General features: G+C 42.8%; 1 non-coding gene across 1 annotated transcript; it reads left to right on the top strand.

Annotated features, from left to right (window-relative positions):
- The first annotated feature begins 3,946 nt into the window (after window positions 1–3,946).
- Trnas-cga lies at window positions 3,947–4,021 on the top strand. Its single transcript has one exon. It is a non-coding gene; the product is annotated as a tRNA-Ser (tRNA).
- Window positions 4,022–6,550: the final 2,529 nt, after the last annotated feature.

Raw genomic sequence — 6,550 nt, 5'->3', positions numbered from 1 at the left:
AAGTGACCAGAGAGGGAACTTCCTATACCAACATGGCAAGGGACGGACAGGACCATACTAAGAATAGAAACCTCTTTATTATGCTTATCCATTACGGATGATGTAACTTCCCGGATCCTCCCGAAACCATCTGAAGATGAACCAGAAAAGGTTCGAAAACCGGTTCATGTAATAAAGCATTATTATTCAAAAAAAGTTACTGATTGCAGTTGTGTATAACTTATTTACATAGATACCTCTTTGCTTTTAGAAAGCGTAGATACCTGTTCCGACGTTAGTCCTACTGTTCTCTAGCAGACAGGCTTGTCTGCTACCATCAAGCATGCAACTAGAAATACATTTGCTCATTCATCCTTTCACACAGAATGGAAGGGGGATGACAGTATGTTATCATATACAGAATATAAAAGAAAGCGGATTTAGGTTCCGTATGAGACTGTGTGACATGAATTACATATAAACTGTGTTTTAAAGTGTAGTAGTGTGACAGATCGTTCTTGATTATGTGTAAAAGTAACACGTTCCACTGCTCAGTCTCCTCCCAGATAGTCAGAAACGCTACAGTAAATTTAGAAGTGGAATATATGCCGTAAATGACAATAGTTTTAAAAAATTTGCATGAAAGGAATCCAACAGAGACCTTTCACATTCATCAGAAAGCAACACACTTGAGCGAAACAGGGCATTTGGAAACTGTGCCGACAAAGAACAGTGAGAAGGAGTCCGCATCTCCGTGCGTCGTAAGCAGATAATTCGTTCGCACATCTACATCTACATACATACTCCGTAATCCACCATACGGTGCGTGGCGGAGGGTAGCTCGTACATCAACTAGCATCTTCTCTCCCTGTTCCACTCCCAAACAGAACGAAGGAAAAATGACTGCATATATGCCTCTGTACGAGCCCTAATCTCTCTTATCTTATCTTTGTGGACTTTCCGCGAAATGAAAGTTGGCGGCAGTAAAATTGTACTGCAGTCAGCCTCAAATGCTGGTTCTCTAAATTTCCTCAGCAGGGATTCACTAAAAGAATGCCTCCTTTCCTCTAGAGACTCCCACCCGAGTTCCTGAAGCTTTTCCGTAACACTCGCGTGATGATCAAACCTACCAGTAACAAATCTACCAGCCCGCCTCTGAATTGCTTCTATGTCCTCCCTCAATCCGACCTGATAGGGATCTCAAACGCTCGACCTGTAGCCAAGAATATGTCGTATTAGTGTTTTATAAGCGTTCCCCTTACAGATGAACCATATCTTCCCAAAATTCTACCAATGGACTGAAGGCGACTATCCGCCATCCCCACAACTGCCATTACATGCATGTCCCACTTCATATCGCTCTGCAATGTTACGGCCAAATATTTAATTGACGTGACTGTGTCAAGCGCTACACTACTAATGGAGTATTCAAACATTGCAGGATTCTTTTTCCTATTCATCTGCATTAATTTACATTTATCTATATTTAGAGTTAGCTGCCATTCTTTACACCAATCACAAATCCTGCCCAAGTCATCTTGTATCCTCGTAGAGTCACTCAAAGACGCCACCTTCCCGTACACCACAGCATCATCAGCAAATAGCCGCACATTGCTATCCACCCTATCCAAAAAATCATTTATGTAGATAGAAAACAACAGCGGACCTACCACACTTCCCTGGGGCACTCCAGATGATACCCTCACCTCCGATGAACACTCACCATCGAGGACAACATCAGCCTACACCATTCCGTTTTCAGACCCTTTTGAGTGTGGTCCTGCATTGTTGACCGTGGTACTCGACTTTCGGTTGCTCTTTTCCCACTGGAGTTTTCGGGAGACTGCTCAGCTGAGTGAGCCCACGGTTCCCCTCATGTTTTACGACGTCTATTGCGCGACCTCTCCTTAACGCTGCCAGGAACAGTACCACATGTCATCTCCCAGACAAGCATGGTGGCTTCACGAGGTGAGGCCGTGCCCAAACGACTTCTAAAAGCACCCGTGTCTGTCGCCGTTAGTCTTGTCTCTGGACGAACGCGCAGCGACAGCCTCGCTAGTTAACAGAGCAGCCGCGCCCGCTCTCACCAGCCGGGGCTCATAAGAAAGAGAACAGCACTGAAGACGGTGATCAGCGTGAGCTTCAAAGCTGTGAAACCAATACAACAGTCATTTACTTCCCCTTTTGACAAAGTCTCTTAGGAATTTTTCGCGTCTTATGAAGAGGATATCGGATATCCCTAAACGCGTAATGGTGAGATTTTAGTAAAATTTATACTGGTGAGCCGGCCAGTGTGGCCGAGCGGTTCTAGGTGCTAAAGTCTGGAACCGCGCGACCTCTACAGTCGCAGGTTCGAATCCTGCCTCGGGGATGGGCGTGTGTGATGTCCTTAGGTTAGTTAGGTTTAAGTAGTTCTAAGTTCTAGGGGACTAATGACCACAGCAGTTGAGCCCCATAGTGCTCAGAGCCATTTGAACCATTGTCCTTAGGTGAGTTAGGTTTAAGAAATTCTAAGTTTTAGGGGACTGATGACCTCAGAAGTTAAGTCCCATAGTGCTCAGAGCCATTTGAACCATTTTTTATACTGGTGAAAATTTCGGGACAAATAAAAGGAAGGATGGCTTCTTAAGCAAACACCCTTCTCAGACTAAAAGTATCGTTAGCAATAAAGTAACAAAATAGATCAAAGATTTGCGATATCTTGGCTGTCTTGACAGTTATGATAAAGAAGTACATAAAAATTAATAAGGTTAGTAACATTTGCAGAACAATCAGCATATATCTAAAAATATTAAGCTCTGAAACATAAAAGTTCAAAATTTTATACTAATGTTGCTCTACAAACCCTATATGTGGATGTGAATCATGGGTGATGAGGAAGAAGCAAGAAAAGCACGTTCAGAAGACGGAGGTAAGTTCTCAAAGAAGTGTCAACAACAGGCAGAAATTGTTACGGCGCAAAGTCAGAAGCGGCACGCCAGTCGGGGGCTAAAGAGAGGAGAAGGCAATGAGAAGAGGTCAGCCGGTCGCACGCTGACCGACCTCTCTCCAGGACGACAACGTGACAGCAGCGGCCCCTAGGTGAAGACGTCACAAGCGCCGTGTCCGACTGACGGACCCCACTTCGATAGCAGCTTCAACGTTAGCCACTTCGTTAGCCAAAGCATCGTAGCCGCTTCATCAGCATTCCCTACGTAGCACAGTTAGAAGTTAGCAGTCACTGCAGTTCAGTTGACAGACTTCTGTTTGTAGCAGTCGTTATGACCAGAAGTGTTACTTGTGTTTGTCTATTCTGGAGAAGACTGATTATTTTGTATGTCACCCTTTCCTTGCGACATATCTGTGTAATTGTGTATCGTGTACAAAGGACTGCAAGAATTCTTAAATCAGAGTTAAGCATTTGTACTTGTCTTGCTTTAATGAAACTCATTGACACCAGTTGTTTGATTGTTTGTCTAGCGAACTGAGTATGCAGGATTCCTAGACACAACAGAAATGAACTGAAAATATTTAGTGCAACCGAAGTGGTAGACGAAAATAAGAGAAGATGAACTGAATATCTACAAAAACAGACCCTCATAAACAGCTAGCATGAACAAAAAACACAAACCCAAAGAAGAAAGTGACGTTGGAAGAACGGGGACGGAGATGAGAAAGAAGTATCCAGAATGAGATTTTCACTCTGCAGCGAAGTGTGCGCTGATATGAAACTTCCTGGCAGATTGAAACTGTGTGCCGGACCGAAACTCGAGACCTTTGCCATTCGCGGGCAAGTGCTCTACCAACTGATCTACCTAAGCACGACTCACGCCCCGTCCCCACAGCTTTACTTCTGCCAGTACCTCGCCTCCTACCTTCCAAACTTTACAGAAGCTCTCCGGCGAACCTTACAGAACTAGCACTCCTCAAAGAAAGGATATTGCGGAGACTGGCAGAAGTGAAGCCGTGAGGACAGAGCGTGAGTCGTGCTTGGGTAGCTCAGTTGGTAGAGCACTTGCCCGCGAAAGGCAAAGGTCCCGAGTTCGAGTCTCGGTCCGGCGCACAGTTTTAATCTGCCAGGAAGTTTTGATAAAGAAGTACTTCGGAATCTGACACGCCGCTGTCTATAAATTCGGTCTGATATAATGACGCAGCGCTTTCGCTGAATTAGAAAAATAGTCCATTTTCTAGGGCTATTTGACAATGTTGTGGCACATGCATAAAAAGCAGTTTTCATGTGCACTAACTACAGTGTTCACCCACGAACTCTAGCCAAGGTAACTGAAACTCTGCAGAAGTAGCACTAATTTTTCGCCTTGATTTCTTTGTAATGCTGCTCATCCACCTTGAACTCACGGCTCATTTAGGACAAAGTGGCGCGATGACTCCTCTGAGTGTTACGTTACGCCCTCCAACCTTGAAGAGCCGTCAGCTCTTTTTACACTCGACATACAGACGGGATGGAGGCAGCGCATTCCCAGCAATCTGATACTGAAGGCGCTTCCTTTGAGACCGACTTAGCTATTTTCAGAACTACAACGTCACTGCAGTTCTTGGAAGTGAGAGATCTCTGCCCAATGCTCGCAGACAGACAGTAATCTGCAAAGAAGTAGAGGCTGAAATACGTAAGGAAGGTAAGACCATCCTTGTTTAGAGCGAAATAAGCAGAAGAATTACATAGCATTAAAATCAGTACCGTCGCTCTTCGAAGAAAATTGGCTTGAAGTACGATTTTCCCAAAAAGCGCAAATAAATTCGGAGACAGGGCAACATGAAGGTTGGACAAAATTTTCAGCTTATCCACAATACTGGACTTCCAATATTTGATCGCAGCACCCGATATATTACCATAGTGACGAGATCCTTCATTAAACAGTAAAGCGGCACACAGTAATCAGATGTTGTATGCATTCACAGATGTTTCTTACTTCAGTTAAATGCCGCATTTTCTCGACATTTATATTTCACACACCAGTTTCTCTATGTTCACAAATCGGTTGCAGACTCTGAACAACTTCAGTCGCTTGAAATCACGCGTTCTTCGCACCGCATTCATACATGTTTTCCACAATTAGTTCTTGGGACGTTCTGATCCTCATCTTCATACGTTTGATTTCCAGAAAGTTTCACTCCAGCTATCTTTGTTTCCTACTCGTTCATCTGGCCATTCCTCTGATTCTGCAAAACTATTAACATCTCTGGGCACAGAAACCATACGACAGAAAATATACGTCTTCAGACTTAATATGTAAATGTATGTAAATCATATAACATAGATGGTCGTGCGGTAGCGTTCTCGCTTCCCGCGCCGGGTTCCCTTCCCGGCGGGGTCAGGAATTTTCTCTGCCTCGTGATGACTGGGTGTTGTGTGAGGTCCTTAGGTTAATTAGGTTTAAGTATTACTAAGTTTTAGGGGACTGATGACCGTAGATGTTAAGTCCCATAGTGCTCAGAGCCATTTGAACCATTTATAACATAGATGGCGTACACTAAAAGAAAGAAAACAATAAGCAAATAAGCAGAAGAATTCCTTGGTAAGACGGCCATTTGTATTTCAGTTAGTTTTACATCTCTCATGACATCATTATTTCAAGAATTTCGTGTCGCAAATTTTTATAAATAAATCGAATGTTGTGTATTCATTTAAAGTGTTCGTATAGGGTCTGTAATGTCAACAAACGTAACTGTGGAGCAAACTTATATAATATACTACAGAATTTTGCGACGTGGTTCACGCTAATTGATTTGAAAGCTCAAGTAGACTCATAACTCTATAATTACACTGATCTACATACGTGTAAAGATTTTAATGTCTGAAGTGAGTGTTGTGACTTTGACATGACATGAATAATTTACTGATATTTTCAAAATAAACTAAAAATGATAGTGAAACTAAGTTCTGGAAGTCCTCGTATTTCTTGTTTCTCCGTGGTAATAATACATAATTCGATTGAAAACGAAACCATAATAATCTTTGTTAATCCCACCGTAATTGCTCGAAACGAATATGATTTAGTGAAATGAGACTTGCTGTCAGTTAATCAATACATTGCTTATATTTTGATGAAATGTAGTAGCAAATAACAATAATATTAAATATCCTACAATATTTGTAATTAACCTAAGACTGTACATGTTTTCTGTCATATATCCCAATTTCATTACCGAAGCGCAGTTGTGATGTACGGGGGTACGTCAAGGAATCATGAATTTAGTATCGTAGCCAAATGTGTGTTGGTGGGAGTGGGGGAGCAGGGGTTAAAAGTCGTAGAGAGATGTCAAGAGACGACGAATTATTCGGAGAACAAGAGGCGTGCAAAATGCAGGGTAGCGTTGAGAGCTGCATCAGATCCGTCTTCTGATAGAAAACTACGACAACAGCAACAGAGGTATGACGGCAACATTCCATCCTTATCTCCGATCGACTTATCCCTAAAGTGCCGGACAGTGTCACTATGCTTCTGGCTGGATCGGTAAAAATCCGAAAATATCCGAATGGAAGTGGGGAACATCCTGTCGCAATTTCTCTTTCTGTTTTCTCACTATTTTGATTAATAATTAATATACTCTGTGCTGATCGGGCTAGGCCTGA

Source organism: Schistocerca americana, chromosome 3 (assembly GCF_021461395.2).
Source record: "Schistocerca americana isolate TAMUIC-IGC-003095 chromosome 3, iqSchAmer2.1, whole genome shotgun sequence".
Taxonomy (NCBI): Eukaryota; Metazoa; Arthropoda; class Insecta; order Orthoptera; family Acrididae; genus Schistocerca; species Schistocerca americana.
Note: the sequence above shows the minus strand (reverse complement) of the source record. Positions and strands in the feature narration are given on the sequence as shown.